General features: G+C 42.4%; 1 pseudogene; it reads right to left on the bottom strand.

Annotated features, from left to right (window-relative positions):
• Positions 1 to 6,776: 6,776 nt before the first annotated feature.
• Positions 6,777 to 9,073, bottom strand: LOC143398373 (forkhead box protein M1 pseudogene; annotated as a pseudogene).
• Between the last annotated feature and the right edge of the window lie 7,609 nt (positions 9,074 to 16,682).

The following is a 16,682-nucleotide window of genomic DNA, read 5'->3' as shown; positions in this document are numbered from 1 at the left end:
GGAACCTGAAAGAGAGAAGAGGAGAGGGGGACCTGAGGATGAAGGACCCATTAGCAGGTACCCTTAATGTTGGGCTGAGCTCAAGGTTTGAGGTGGACCCAGCTCAGGATCCTGTGAGAGCTGAGCCTGGGGACAGGTTAGCAGATCACCTGTGCAGACAGACAGAAGGGTGAGAAGGAGAGGGATCCAGGCCATGGTGGAGATGTCCCAGAGTTCTGTCTCCTGAGAATCACAAGACAGCTGGGCTCCCCCAGACCTCTCTTATTTCCTCTCTTGTCCTTTGGGGTAGTATTTGGTTGTCATGCAAATTTTCTCCTCCCCTAGGTCTCTTCATTGAGTGCAAGTGGGAGTGAGAAGAAGAGACTGAGGAGGAGGAGTGGAGTCCCAACTTCCTCCAGATTTTTCTCTGGGCAGAAAATCAGCTTTGAACCCCAAGTTTCCAGGACAGAGTCTCCTTTCAGAAATTGACACGATGACCATTGTCCTAGACCTTCTGAGGTGTGGTATGTCCTGGGCCCAGCTCAGCAGGGTTGTTGACCTTCTAGGAGCCTGGTCATGGGCTGAGATGAAACCTACTGTGGCCATTGATAACATCTGATTCAGCAAACGGTGAATCATTGTACCTCGCTTTCCTCCTTCTCTTTCTGTGTCCCCCAAGTGCATTTTTGTCTCATCCTTGCTGTTTCGTTTGAACGTGGTCTGGAAATATTAGCCTTTCTGGTAAATCATTTCATATAGAAATTTTGCTTGGTAAGCACGCACCTGCTTTTTGTATTCATCACAGCTTCTATTCTCATTTCACATCTGGTGTTTTCTTCCTTCTGTGGCATCCCCCTTCTCACAAGGCACTAAGGATCAGAACAAGAATACTTTCTTTTATTTAGTTGTTTATCAGTATTTCAAATTATCTTGTTAAAAAGGCCAGAAACCAGACCTATTTAAGAACTGCACTTTAGACTTGTGGTCTCTGAATGTTATCATGGTCACAGGTACAGAATTGACTCTTGAAAGTGGGTGATCAGGGATTCTTCCTGTAAGGAGGATCCTGTCAATGAACCAAGGATAGGCTATCATCAGAGCTGTGAAAAGAGGGACACAAGAGTCCATGTCATTCTACAGAGGTTTTTTTTTTGTTTTGTTTTGTTTTTTTGTCTTTTAATTAGTTATACATGACAGTAGAATGCATTATGCACTTCGATGTATCATACATAGATAATTTCTCATTTTTCTGAGTGTACGTGTTGTAGAATCATAGGTCATGCAGCCACATATATACATAAAGTAATAATGTCTGTTTCATTCTACTATCTTTCCTATCCCCACATACCCTCCCCTCCCCTCCCCTCCCTTCACTTCCATCTACCTAATATAAGTTACTGCTATTCTTCTCTAGGGCTCCCTAGTTTATTGTGAATTAGCATCCAAATATCAGAGAAAACATTCAGCCTTTGGTTTTTCAGAATTGATTTATTTCACTTAGCATGATATTCTCTAGCTCCATTCATTTCCTGGCAATTGCCATAATTTCATTCTTTTTTAAAGTTGAGTAATATTCCATTGCATATACCACATTTCCTTATCCATTCATTTATTGAAGGGCATCTAGATTGGTTCCATAGTTTAGCTATTGTGATTTGAGCTGCTATATACATTGACATGGCTGCATTACTGCAGTATGCTGATTTTATGCCCTTTGGGTATAAATCGAGGAGTGAGATAGCTGGGTCAAATAGTGGTTCCATTCCAAGTTTTCTGAGGAATCTCCATACTGCTTTCCATAGTGGTTGCACCCAATTTACAGTCCCACCAGCAATGTATGAGTGCACTTTTTTCTCCACATTCTTGCCAACATATATTGTTGCCTATATTCTTGATGATTGCCATTCTGACAGAAGTGAGATGAAATCTTAGTGTAGTTTTAATTTGCATTTCTCTAATTGCTAGAGATGTTGAACACTTTTTCATATATTTGTTGGTTGATTGTATTTCTTCTTCTGTGAAGTGTCTATTCATTTCCTTAGCCCATTTATTGATTAGGTTTTTTTTTTTTTTTTTGGTGTTAAGTTTTTTGAGCTTTTTATATATCCTAGAGATTAATGCTTTATTGGAGGTGCATGTGGTAAAGATTTTCTCCTGATCTGTAGGCTTTCTCCTCACATTATTGATGTTTCCTTTGCTGAGAAGAAGCTTTTCATTTGAATCCATCTCATTTATTGATTCTTAATTTTACTTCTTGTGCTTTAGGAGTCTTGTTAAGGAAGTCAGGTCCTAGGCTGACATGGTGAAGATTTGGACCTACTTTTTCTTCTATTAGGTGCAATGTCTCTGTTCTAGTTCCTAAGTCTTTGACCCACTTTGAGTTGAGTTTTGTGCAGGGAGAGAGACAGGTTTAATTTCATTTTGTATGCAAAAGAGTCAGCCTTGCAGCAGCTGCCCAGCCTGATACCTGGGACCAGCTCCTCTAGTGCATTTCCCAGGGAAAGCCCTCTTTTGCCCAGGCTCCTGGCATAATTGTGGGTTGACCCACTCTAAGTCTGATCCTCAAAACCCTTGCTCATTACAACCCAAGGCTATAGAATGAATTCTCCTTTCAATCTGGGGACTGCTCCTTAAACACCCGTTGAACACCACAGCTGGCCTTCCTCTTGGGCTCCCCAGGGCATCTGGAGCTTCTGTTTTGACTGCTCCTTGCTGCAGTTCTGCTGCCCCCTGCCAGTGTATGAGCCTCAGAGCAGGAACTTCCCTCTGCAGGGGACCCTTAAACCATCTTTTACCTGAGAGGGTTGGACAGAGAGTGCAGTCTCACTCTATGTCAGCCTCACCCACCCTGTCCTTCTCAGCACAGCACAGAGAAGTGGCCTCTGCAGTGTGCTTGACAGTGGGCCACGTAATTGAATGTCCAAATGTAAAATCTGTCTCTGGTCCATGTGTTTTGATAGAAGAATAAAAAGTGCAGAATAAGCTTTAGTCTTACTACAAAGGGTCCGGTTCAGAGAGACCTATGTGACACCCCTCAGGGAAGTTTCCTTACTTCACAAATAGGAATCAAAACTGATTTTACTCCTTCTCCCATCACAGCATGGGTGATGCTACAGAACACAGGATGTGTTTGGTACCACAGTTCATCTGTGTGCTTATGCCACCTCCAACATCCCTGTTCTCCTCCCCCCTTCTCCTCCCTCTTCTTCTGCTCCTGTTCTCTTCCTTGTTCTCATCAATATCACCACTACCACCACCATCATCATCATTGCTATTACAATTATTTTTACTTCATCACACATGCCCTCTCACTACAAAATGTTTGCCAGCACATTAATGTAATCATGAGTACTCTGTGCATCCTAATCTTGCATCAAAAACAATTTAGTAATAAATACTTTTAAGTGATACTAGCAATTTTTTTTTAAATCTCATAATGGTCATGTCCAAAAAAATTGGAATGAAAATTGAGCCAATTGTGTGGTGAAATACTAGTTCATGGTGGAAGACTTTTGTATAAGCCTGGTGTGAGCCTCCCATGAAATTGAAAAAAAAAAATCCTTCTATTCAGTCTTAATGAAGTCCAGGCCAACTTCACAAAAAAATCACTGTTTGCTGAGTCCATTTCATAGATCTCTTCAGAGGAAGGAAAGGATTCTAATATTAGACTGTGCCACCTAGTGAAACCTGAGATATTTAGAGACAGGGTCTTGCTAAATTATTTAGGGCTTCTCTAAGTGTGCTGAGGCTGGATTTTAACTCATGATTCTCCTACCTCAGGCTCCCAAGTAGCTGGGATTAAAGGTGTACACCATTGCACCCAGCTAAAGTAAGCAATTCTTAAAGAACTTCTCAATGACAGCAGAAAGTATCTTTCTTCTTAAAGTAAGCTAATCTGAGATACACAGCTGTTTTCATGTGAAGCAAGTTGTGTGATTGCAAGATAAGCATCTGAACATCTGCATACCTCTCTGAACTAAAATTTTGAAATGAACACTATTAATGGCATTGCTAATGCAGGTAATCTATGGACAAATGAATGAGAAAAAGAACAGTAAGACAGAAAAATAAGTCATCTGTATCTACAACAGTCATATGGTTTTATGGTGAACTCCATAATTGTCTGAAAATTCATTCCAATTTATCTGTTTTATTTGCTGAGTCACAGAGATGTGTTTTTTCTGCTTTTTTTGTTTTATTTTCCTCTGTATCTCATTGTCCATGATAAAACCAGCTCTCTGAACCTTGGAACACAGGAGAAACAGAACCACAGAAATGTTTCTTCCTGATGCTTCTCATAAAAATTTATGAAATGCTTTTTCAGTCTCTGTATTTTCATATTTACTTACTTTATACTAATTAAATTTCCATATTGAAAACAACATGTTATTGTTTTTGCAGGTAATAGTTTCTCTATCAAAAAAAGTTAAAAAAAGAAAATGGGCCCCAAAATGCATGAAACAGCTGTGTGTGAACCCTGAAATACAAGCCACAGAAGGGAAGGTAGGAAGACAGGACTCAGAGGTGAGATTTCTGCTCGTCCTTTTTTCTCCCTTGCTTGGACTCCAGGCAGCCCTGGGACTGAAAGGGATCCCATATGAGACAGGACAAACCCCTTGTTCAGTGTTCCATCCTGAGAAAGGTGACTCTTGGTGCTCTGAGTAGGATTGAGGAATCATGTTTTGTTTTCCTGCTGTCCATTTTCAATACCCCATCCTTCAGGACATTTGGCTTCACTGACAGCAGTCACAGCAGAAGGAGCAAGGACCTGATCTAGAGTGCATCCAAGAGGATGGCATGAAGCTTCCTTGGTTCTATTGCCTTGTCTTCCTGGTACTCAGCCTGGACACATGTATAGGCATAGAAGTGCTCAGCAATAAACATACACTTTGTTAAACCAGCGGGAGAAGGGGAAACACCACAGATAAGGTTTAAGGAGGTTGAGAGAGATGAGGTTGGGAAAGCAACCACCCAGATCACTTATGATCTTATTATGGCCTTACCTCTATACTGCAGACACATGGATCTGATACTAAAGAAGATGCAAAAACTGAAAACAGGATTGAGGGGTAGGGATAGTCCACAACCAGTTTCCAAGTGGGAGACTGTATGGTGTATATACAAAGTAAATGCAAAGAGTATTGCAAAACTTTTATAAAGTAACCTGAGATAGGATCTTAACAAGATGCAAGAGTTTTATAAAATAATATTGGAAGTCTGGAATAGAGTCCAACTATCTTGATATATAATGGATTTAGGGAAGCTCAACATTCATGTGAAAGACAGTCAGGAGATGACAGAAGTGTTACATTTCTCTGACAAAGGCTTTAGGGCACCCATTGCAAAATCCATCCCAGAAATAAGGGCAAACACTATTGAAGTGAATGGAAATCTAGAAAAGTTACAGGAAGGAAATTAAAGTTTAAAGGAGAGAAATGTGTGGAATGATTACAGATGGACATTCTCCTGGAGATAGGAAATGAAAAATAGATGCTAAACAGGAGTCACCCTGATTAGCCTCATAATATAAACTAATCAATAAAATACACAGAAGGGAAAATTGAACAGTAAAAGAATCTTCCCAAAAACAGAAAAAAAAAAATATCAGTAACCTGTTGGATAATCATGTGACTTATTATATAGGAAATGAGTGTCCTCAAAGGAGAACAGACAGAAATTATGAATCCGTGATTCATCAAGTACAATTAAATCCACACATTCAAAAAGTTCAAATGTCAGCACAGGAACATGGAAAGAGCCACATGTGGGCTCATTAAATGCATCTTCTTGTTTTCATGAAAACTTTTTTTTTTCCCACCCTGGATTTTATTTGGTAGGTAGTTACAATAGTGTGATTGATCTGGCTCATGTACATGCAGTCAGCTGGGGCCCAGGGTGGCTCTTTGCAAAGCTGAGGTGCAAGCTAAGGAAGCCAGGCAGGTCAGGGGTCCTTTCTACCTTCTCAAGCCTCCGCCTGAGTTCTCGTCAATTCTAGTCTCCCTGGCATGATTAGGGACATTATCAGAGAAACATATAATAGGGGGCACATCTGGGCACTTATTCTCTTTGCTGTAGATGCATTTATTCAACCACCCCCAAATTCAACTCTTGACCCGATATGAGACCTTTTAAACCAGGATTTCTTGCAGGAAAGCTGACTTGGAAACATGGGGAGGTAGGAGGAAGGAGCAATAAGAGGGACCCTGGGAAGAAGATTGGGTGCCTACAGTAAAGAACCCTTGAGCTAGGTACCTCGGGTCAGGAAGAAACCTGCACTGCATGTCCTTCCCTTCTTCAGGAACCAAAAGCAAGGAACAGAGGCAAATTGCAACCCCTTGTTACCCTGCCCACCTTCTGGCAGTCTCTAGATAATGATCTAAGGAAATAAGCTTATTACATTTATAATTAGAGGATAATTTGGAAAATTTACACTGTTTACAAGGGTCACCCTACAAGGAGCAGGGAAGGTGAGACTGCTGGGCACAGAATGAAAATGGTTTGGGGTACCATTACTTTTGACATTCTCAGCCTTCAGCTTATGGCGGGGAGAGTAGAGGAATTAGATTCTCTCAAGAAGCATAGGTGGCACAGAGACCATTTACCCTACTGTTTGCAAAGGTCCCAGCAGCAGTTAAGGTGTGACTGCTGCCTTGGCATAATCAGGCTGGGGAGCTAAGAGGAGCAGCACGGTCCCTATCTGCTGTCCTCACTCAGAGGAATTGGGGTACACTGAGCCTTGGGACTGCCCTGCCACATGAATGCCTGGAATGGTGGACAGCTTGAGCAGCAAGGCAAGGTCAAGTCCAGTCTCTATGTAGTTCAGGAATAAACTTAGACCAATTGATGTTGTCAGGGCCCAATGGGTCCTCCTCCAGGCCAGGGAAGCTGATATCCAGCAGGATCTTGCTGAGGCTGTCAATCATCGTATCCAGAAACAGACCTTCAGTCAGAGAACGATTGGCTGAAAGACTGGGAACCTGTAGCTCTGGGGAGCCTGGCTTGGGAACTTCCAGATCAGAGGGGGAAGAGCTACTAAAGGGGTCAGAGGCAAGACCAAAGGCTTTTGAACTGAGGAGCTCTCAGGGTGAGTCAAAGAGGGAAATGCTTTTCAGCGGTGTGGTGCTCAGATCCATCAGCCCCAGGGAGTCAGGCAGGGAGCCAAAGGCGCCCTGGAGGGTTTGTACTGGGCTGAAATCAAGACCCTGTGCTTTGGTTGGGGGTGTGAGCCTCCGGGATTCAGGGGTTTGGGGGAGGATAGATTTGCTCGGTGTGGAGGAGATGGGCAGAGTCTCCTTAATGGGGGTCTTGAAAGGTCCTCCCTCCTCCTGGAGGCAGCTCAGGTGGAAGACAGGCTCTGCCAGGAGGGGGCCTCAGTAGCTCTTCGGGATGTGCTGGGGCCCTCTGAGAAGACCAGCTCGGGCTCATCCAGACAGGAAGGCTGCAGATGCTGTTTCCTTCGAGACCGGCTCATCTCCCTCTTCTCCCTTCCTTTAATCACGAGCATTTCTGAGACACATCGGGCTGGGGACTTAAGCCCACTGTAGGACTTCTTGGGTCTTGGGGTGGGAGAGCAGGATGAATCCTCCCAGGAGTGAGACAGCTCCTCTTTGAATGATGGGCATGGGGAGGGCCATTCTTCCAAGGGAGGGCTCTCCACTTTGATGGGTCTTGCTAATTGTGGCATGTCCTCCCCATGCTGAGTTTCCTCTTCCTTGGGACTGAACTGGAAGCAAAGGCAACAGCCCTTCTCCAAGCAGGGGTTTCTCCTCCTTCACTGGACCCACAGCAGGAAGAGGGGCTATGCCCTCATCAGCTAGTAGCAGAAATCCTAAAAGAGAATCTAGAAGACTATATGCACAATCTGAGGGTAGGGTGACCTGCTTAACCAAGACTGGAAGCCCAGAAGCTTGGGGGCAATGCGAACTCGCTAGCTATGATGGGCAAGTTCGGAGCTCATGAGTGAACCTGCCAGGGACAGTGGCACCTTCACTGAGGGCTGCAGCACCAGTGACTGGTTCACTGGGAACCGGATGGGCACCAGGTATGAGCTGACCCAAGGAAGCAGAGGCTTCATCTTCCACCGTGCACCCAGTGAGAGTTCCATTTTGGGTCATTTCTGCTGCTTAAACACTTGGTCCAACGTCAAGTAGCGATTGACACTGGGGTGAATGGTCCAAAAGGAGACCTTGCCATTGGCAGATGTCTCCCGAACAAACATCTCATGGAGGGAAAGGTTGTGGTGAATGGAATTCTTCCAGCCTGGCTTGGCAATATGCTTAAAATAGGGGAAGTGGTCCTCAATCCAAGTATAGATGTCCTTCAAGATGCGCATCCTCTCAGTGCTGTTGATGGCAAACTGTATCATGGCCATGTAAGAGTAAGGTAGTCACTGAGACACAGAGTCCTGCCAGGATGTTGATGTTCCTGAGGGCTCTTCCATCTTAACCTGACTCTGCTCTGAGTGACAATTCTCTTTTTCCTCCATCTCTTGTTTGATGCTACAGGAGCCCAGTCCATCAGAACTCATCTTTCCAAGCCATTGGATGTTGGTTAAGCTGTTGTCCAGGGTGTAGGATGCTGTGTCTCCACCAGCACAGTTCTCCAGTCTCTGCCCCAGAATGGGTCCAGGTGGTCTAAGAACATTTGCATCCCTAGTGGCAGGCTTTGGTCCCAAAATGTCTGTAATAACTTCTGTCCTCTTAGAATCATTGCTTGTCTGGAGTTGAGGTTGATGTCCTGAAGAGTGAGTTGAGGCTCTCCCACAGCTGATAAGGATGAATTTGTTGGGCCCACTGCTGTCACTCTTCTTTCCTTTGGCAGTCAATGCTGTGATGATGCTTTGGATATCAGCATTGTTGGGGATGGCCACCACCTGCATGTTGGGCATGGTAGGGTGGTTAATAATCTTGATCCCAGTTGGAAACTTGCAAGAGTTGGACTCAGCCACCTCTTTGGAGGCCTGTGCTTGACTAGGTTCCTCTTGGGCAGGGGGTCTCTTAGGTTCCTCCTCTGGTGTTTCGCATGGGGCATCTTGAACACGAAGAGGCAGCCTCCGTCTTTTGAGAATTAGTGGCCACCAGGGGCTGGTTTTCATTATGAATCTGTACTTTCACTCTCCATTGAGAATCACAAGAATGGACCCTCCGGATCCCAGCGCCGCCGCCTTGGCTTCTCCAACCTGGGGCCGGGCCAGGGCCCAGACAAGGACTTGCGCCAGGCCAGCTGGCGTTGGTGCAGGATGGGTGGGAACCCCGGGATGGTCATGAAAACTTTCTAAAGCGTGGTCAGGCTTCAGCAGTATTTTGACAGTTAGTAAAATGTCAGCCATGAAAAATGTTCCCTGGAAATTCCATTAGAAAGTTTCCTTTTCTCTCACTCCCTCCCACCACAGTCACAAAACAAACTCCAGTCTCAAGACAACTCCTCATTCTCCCAGAGTGGGTGCTGGATTCTGTTCACAGCATCACTGGTGAGCTTTTGATTGAGGACTGCAAGACTTCGGGAAAAAAATGCCTCTGGTGACATTTATTATATTGATAGAGAGAGTGTGCCCTTCTGAAACCGGACTGAAACATTTTTAAAAGGTTCACAAACAAGAGTGTCAGGAACAGGATAATGGAGAGCTACACAGATTTGAAGCCATGAACCATACTGAAAAGTGCTAGACCTGAGAAAGCCTGATTCTCAGCGTGCCATGAGAGCCCTTGTAAAAATACTTGCAGTGGCAATGATGGACCTGGGGCAGAATGAAATCAGAACAGTGAGTGCAGATGGTTGGTTAGAGAAGGGAGTAATTTTCCATCCTTTCCCTATCCATAGCTCTGGCCTCTAGGTCCTCCCTACCCTGGTTTGTTCTCTGCAGAAAGGCAAATATAGATTTGTGGAAAATGAGTCCAGGTGGAGCTGATGCTATGGAGAACTCTGTGAACCTCATGAATGCTAAGTGTTGTGACCACCTCCTTCCCAGAAGTGTCCCTATTGAGACTTGTTCAACTGGTGAATCTGACTTTCAAAGGGACTTGCACTATAGACATTTGTACTGCTAAGGATATTATGCCTGGGTGAGGGCCAGATTCTCATCTACACTTTCCTTTCACTGCTAGTCTCATCAGGATCAGGAGCAGGAATTTCCTAATTTACCTTCTACCTGAAGCCTCATCATTCAGAATTTCATCAATCTTCTTCCTCTCAAAAGAAGTGTTATCAAGCCTAGCATGGTGGTGCATGCCTATAACTCTAGTGACTCTGGAGGCTGAGGCAAGAAGTTTACAAGTTCAAAGCCAGGCTCAGCAACTTAGCAAGGCTCTAAGCACTAAGCAATACCCTGCCCTCAAGATAAAAAATAAAATTAAGTGCTACAGATGAGGTTAAGTGCCCAGGGGTTCAATTCTCAATTAAAAAAAAAAAACAACAACAACAAAAAACTGTTACCAGACCCACTGCTGGAATTCTTACTGAGCTAAGGAGCAGAGGATATGAGGAAACTTACCCTTAACAAAATTCCTGGATGTGAATTTCCTGGCAAAAGAACATATCAATGACAGATGGCCAACCAAGGAAAGCCTTGATCTTTTACCATGATGCCTGCTTCTTGGGATAAGAAGAAATGGGAAGAGGCAGATATAGTCACCATTTATTGGTTTTCATTGTACTGTAAATAGTTATTTTATCTATCTCTAGTACTGCAAAAAAAATTTATTCATCTGTCAGAATCCTCCTTTGATTTGGTACACTATACAATAATAGACTTTAAAGTTAAAGTGAAATAAACTTGAATTAATTCCCTTTCCTTAACTACAAAGAACAGGGACTCAGAATAAAATTAAACATAGAGACAATTTCTATAAGAAAATATAAAGCAAGAGTAGGGTGAAAGAAGCTCCTATTTTGGTATGAGGCAGAACAAAGTCACCCATAATCCATGAACCCAGAATATTAAAAAAAAAAATTTAAAAAAGATGGGCCCAGTGCTCTAGCACCATGACCCCATGCTGCTATGATAAAGCTCAGGTGGAAGCCTGGACCCTCCTCCTTGCACCTCCAGCAGGTCCAGAACAGATCCATGCAGCAGGTGGAAAAGAAGGAAAAATGCACCTGAAAGTAGAATTCCTGGGAGGTTCCAAAAATGAGACAAAAAATGCATCCTTGTCTCTCTCTCAGCCATGGAATTCCCTAGAGAGAATGGGAATTTCCTTGAGTGCTGAGCCCCCATGGCATAGAAGAGTGAAATTCTGCAGATGTTTTGAAATATGAAAGCTTCAAAAATTCAAATTTTCTTATCCATAGTAAGTAAGAACTTTCTCATATTTTTCAAAAAAATAGGTACATGTCTGTAATCTCAGAAGCTCAGGAGGCTGAGGCAAGAGGATCTCAAGTTCAAAGCCAGCCTCAGCAAAAGTGAGATACTAAGCAACTCAGTGAGACCCGGTCTCTAAATAAAATACAAAATAGGGCTGGAGATGTGGCTCAGTGGTAGAGTGACCCTGAGTTGAATTCTGGTAACCCCACCCTAAAAAAAATATATATGTACATGTGTAGTTTAATTATTAGAGAAAGCACAGGAAGATACTGATGTACTTTGAATCTTCACATCCAAAAACTGCAAAGTACAATGGTAGGTACAGAAATGTCATATTGAGTTAACATGTGAGATGTTAGGATGTAAAAATTTCATCGCTAACCACTGGAAAATTTTTGGCAAACTGGTGAAGGTTGATTATTGAAGGTTGATAGCTGTTTAAAGAATTCCTGAAAATATAATCAACAAAATTCATACTTTCAATTTTCAATTTTGATCTTTTCCCAGGATAGTTCCATGTGTGTTAGAACTTGGGGTTCTGGGGAATTGTAGCTCCAATAAGCCTTGCAATCAAGATGGCAGCTAAACTATACAGTGTATAGAGTTGCAAAGCAATGACTTTCAGTAGGTTAGGTATATGCAAAGCATTTTTTATTGTATTTTTGATTCACAATGGGTTTGTCAGGATGTAACTCCACTGTAAGTTGAGGACCATATGTCTGCATATGTAATTAACCTTTCATTCTAACTGGGGTTCCACCTAGTAATTGGGTTGCATATCATGGAAATCATATACTTTGAGAATCCCTGAGAAATGGAATTCTCACCCTCCAAATATCTCTTTCATTATTGAAAAAAAAAAAAGAAAGAAAAAAAAGAAGTCATTTAGTTAAGAGCCCTGGAGAAAATTCATATGCAGGGGTTCATTGACCTGAGGGACTTGTGATTCTATAAAAGAAGGAGATCCCACTCTCATTCTCTCCTGAATGGTTTCTTCCATGTGGGATTAGAAATTTCACCACAGGACAGGAGGGCAGCTGAGAGGGAACTGAATTTCTAATCCATGTTGCAGGAAGCAATCTCTTTACAGAGTTTATGGAAACTCATCAGAGCAAAAAGGAACCTTTGTCTTTAGGGGACGTTTGGTCTCACTTCCCCCTAAACTTGGTGCACTGGGGTAATTATAACTGCCTGCCTATGAACAGCAGTAATAATCAGTCTCATCCTCCAGCTGCAGCCCAGAGATGGTCAGAGAGGCTGTGTTACCAGTCTTGGAGCCAGAGAAATGATTAGGGATCCCTGAGGGCCAACTACTAACACTATGAATCATGAGTTTATGGGTTGTTTCTGGACGATTTTGGTACCAGGAGACATCATTAATTTCCCAATATCACTGCTGGTCCCAGCACAGGAGATGGTGACTGACTGTCCAGGAGTTCCAAAGACTGAGGGAGGCTGAGTCAGAGCAGACTGGGCCCAGAAACCTGAAAAGAGGGGAAAACACACTATGTTGAATCAAACCCTTGCCAAGGCAAACCTGAGTAGGAGAAGGCAAAACCTTTACCCAGATGTCCCCAAGACCCCTTTTCTACAAATGTCACATGAGTCCAAGCCATGGTGGTGGTGCCCCACAGCACTCCCTCCTGAGACTCCAGCACTGGTCCTGGCATCTCCAGACTTATTTATCTGCTTCATTGCCTCAGAGAAATAAAGGAGGTCCTCAATGCAAATCTGCTTCTTGTGTCTTCCACTCCTCTGCCCACTCTGACTTGTCCTGAACTCTATACACTTTTGCATCCCCCTCCTGAAGAGTTCAGCTGAGAGGATATAATCTCCCTGCCTTAGATTTCCTGAGGATCAGAAACATAAATTCTCTATCCTTGATTGCACAGGAGAGAAAGATCTGCTGAAGTCCATCATCTCTGTGAGCTTCTAGCTCTTCAGTGTCTCTGCTGAGTTCTCACTGTGTCTCAGACCTCCAGGTCATACCCCACAGTGCCCACTTCTGGACTCCATCCTCCAAGATCACTCTACTGCTAGTAAACTAGGTTTCTGGCCCCAGGAAACACCTGCTATGGTGATTGTTGGTGGGGTATCCCCAGAGGCAGCCGTGTTTCTGTCCCTCCCCTGTGCTATGTGTGGAAAAATATGTAGTATCAAATTCCACCAGATGTCAGTCACTCCCTGGTCACTCACCACATGCCTCATGGACCATCCTCTGGTCAAAGAAGGAATCTCATGGAGGAAACAGAGTGCTCCACAAAGAGCCATCATCTTGTCTTGATTTTGCAGTTTTGTTCCCATCTGACCATTCCCAAGTAATGACCAGTTTTTGTTCAGTGGCTAAATCTCAGTCTCAGAAGTGAATTCCAAGAGTCCTACTTCTTGTGTAAGGTATCTATAAGGACATGAGGGCAAAATGAGAAGGCAAAGATTTGAAAATGGTTATTTCCATTCAAACAAGGGCTATTTATTTTATTTTGAATTATTATTTGGGGGGGCTACTGAGGATTAAATCCAGGGTTTCTTAACTACTGAGCCACATCACAGCTGTTTTTATATTGTATTATAGACAGGGTCTCATTGAGTTGCTTATAACCTCAGTAAGTTGCTGAGGCTGACTTTAAACTCAGGATCCTCTTGCCTCAATCGCTCAAACTGCTTGGATTATAGGGATGCACCACCTTGCCTTGCCAAATATTTTATATTTTAATTGATGTTTTATATCTTAGTTTATACTATCTGGTACAGTGTGTTATTGTTACAAAATAGATAAATTGTTGAATGATTAAGTCAGATACCTCTCTTGGTTTTTTAAAGCAGCTTTATTGAATTGTAGCTCACATATCAACAATTCAGCCATTTCAAGTAGACACTCCAGTGTCCCTTACTGTGTTCAGAGTTGTGCGACAATCACAATTAATTTTAGAGCATTTTCATCACCCAAGAAGGAAAATCCATGACCATTAGCAGTCATTCCCATTTGCTCTCTCCTTCAACAAAGTCACTCACTATGTCTACCTATAAAAGAAATCACTTACCCTCTTTTCATTTCTAGATGATTCTCTATTCTAAAATTTTAAAATCACCTTTATGTGAGGAGAATATTTAAGTTATATTTTATTCAATTTTGAAATACATAATATATTAGTATTAACTGTAGTTACCACACTATTCAGTAAACCAATAGAAATTATTTCTCCTGTCTGATTGAGAATTTTTCCCCTTCTATTAAATCATACTTTATCCTGTTCTGTTCCCCACCTTACCCCTGTTGTGGAACCATTTTACTCTCCACTTCTGTTAGTACTTCTCTTATAGTTTCCACATATAATCGAAATCATTTAGTTTTTATGTTTCTGTGCCTAGCTTATTTCACCTAGCATAAGAATCTTTTATTTATACTATACACTTCATACTTAACTGAAGATTATATTCAATTTTATGTTTAACTTATGTGTCTAGTCAAAGAGAATTAGTTATTTAAATTATTTTCTACCTTCTTGGTTTGTTTCCATCCTACCCCATGAACATGGCATGACAAAGCAGAGTTATCTTAAGGAGCATATAATAAAAATAACACAATTGTGACACTAAGTCCCCCATTCATTTTCTGAAAATACTTTTAAAAGTCTTTTCTATTTTTGTATGTTTTGTGTGGCCTGTGATTCAGACTGATTTAATTTCCTAAGTAAAAATATCACTGTTGTTTCTAGATTTCATTTAGAGTGTAGTAAGCACACACCATCTTTTCAGACTGAATTCAGCATATAAACCTCAGACCGCATACATGGAAAATCTTTGTGACCACTAGCCAAGCAAATCACAGAAGGCAGACTAGAGAAGAGACCAGCACATTAAAAATGCACAGAGGAGAATTTTCCACTTCTATCCTGTGTCTCAGGCCTGCTCTTAGGAAGCCTGAGACCTGGATGGGGAATGGGCATATAGACAGAAAGAATTCTAGAAGAGGCCCCAGAGGAGAAAGGGAAATCCTCATGCTCTGAGAAACCTTGGAATATGCATGTTTTCTTTGTCTCGGTGTTTTTCTTTCCTTCATTCTACTTGATCCTCACTTGGGAACTTCTTCGGTGGTCGCAGCAGTGGCAATGGAGACTGTCGGGCCTTTTCTTCATTTGAAAAGCTAATTTCCCAAGAGAGTATCACGTAGTCACACTACTTTAATCTCTGTGTCCTCTTAGAACTGGATGTGGTCCTGGCCTCTGTCACAGGGAGTGAACAAATATTCAAGGAAACTAAAGTTCCAGTCTGGTTGCCAGAAGACCAGAAGGGAAGGCTGAGGACCCACACACAGTGGGAAGGTTGTGGAAAGGAATGAGTTTGGAAAAATCACTCTGCAACTCAGGCTCAATTCTGAGCTACCCTTGTATTAACCAGATCCCACAGGGGATAGGCAAGAGTATGGACAAGATTTGACATGTAGACTGCTACCTGGACCTCAGCTGACCCCTGCAAGGCTTACAATAAACAAAGATCCAAAGGTCAAGGCAAAGGGTTTCTAAATAGATACAAACTTGAAACCACATTCCACAGAAGGCTGGTTTAGTCTAAATGTGCATATAGTCTGCTAAAGCAAAAACATCAACATAGGATTTTAAATATTCTCATCATAATAATATATAATTAGACATATCCCATATAAAATACAAGGCAACTGTATGTAAAGAACCAGGAAGTTTCTACTGATAATTAGAAGAACAATGAACAGATATCCTATTGACCAAGTAGGACAGCTGATATATAATTAAGATTTTACACCGACCTTTAAAAACTGATAATAGAAATAATGTCAAAGTATCTGGAAATGAGAGAGACAAAGTTACAGCAAGGAAACAAAAGAAAGAGTGAGCCAAAAAGTGGCAGCACCACAGATGAGAACTATGTTAGATAGGGATAGGAGAAGATTGATCTCTGAAGAAAGAAAGACTAGTGATCTCCAAGTCATAGCAAGGAACTGTCCCCTCATATAAAACCTAGAGAAGGAAAAGTGTTTTCTATTTTTTTTTAATCAAAAAGGACTTCTAGTTTCTGGTCTGACATATAAGAAACGCATGATGTCTAATAAGTAAAGTCCGCATACACCAGATTCAACATGCCCTCTTATATGCATCAAAGAATCGGTGATCAACTCACAGTTGACCCACCTTTCACTTATGCACCTTGTAGTCCATTCTCCAGGTGACAACTATGGAGCCTTTGACGGCATTAGTTGGCTCATGGAGAATCTACTGACTATGCCCCTTGATGTGTCTCTGTATTCAGACTGAGACCAGATTTCTCCCTTGTTTCTCTTCCCTGCAGAATCACCTGATCCCATCCCTCAACCCCTCTTTCTGCTCACACCCCTTCACTCTGATTCTGCCTCCAAGACTTCTTTCTGTTC

Source organism: Callospermophilus lateralis, chromosome 1, assembly GCF_048772815.1.
Source record: "Callospermophilus lateralis isolate mCalLat2 chromosome 1, mCalLat2.hap1, whole genome shotgun sequence".
NCBI lineage: Eukaryota > Metazoa > Chordata > Mammalia > Rodentia > Sciuridae > Callospermophilus > Callospermophilus lateralis.
The sequence above is the reverse complement of the archived record's forward strand: the minus strand, read 5'-3'. Positions and strand labels throughout refer to the sequence as shown.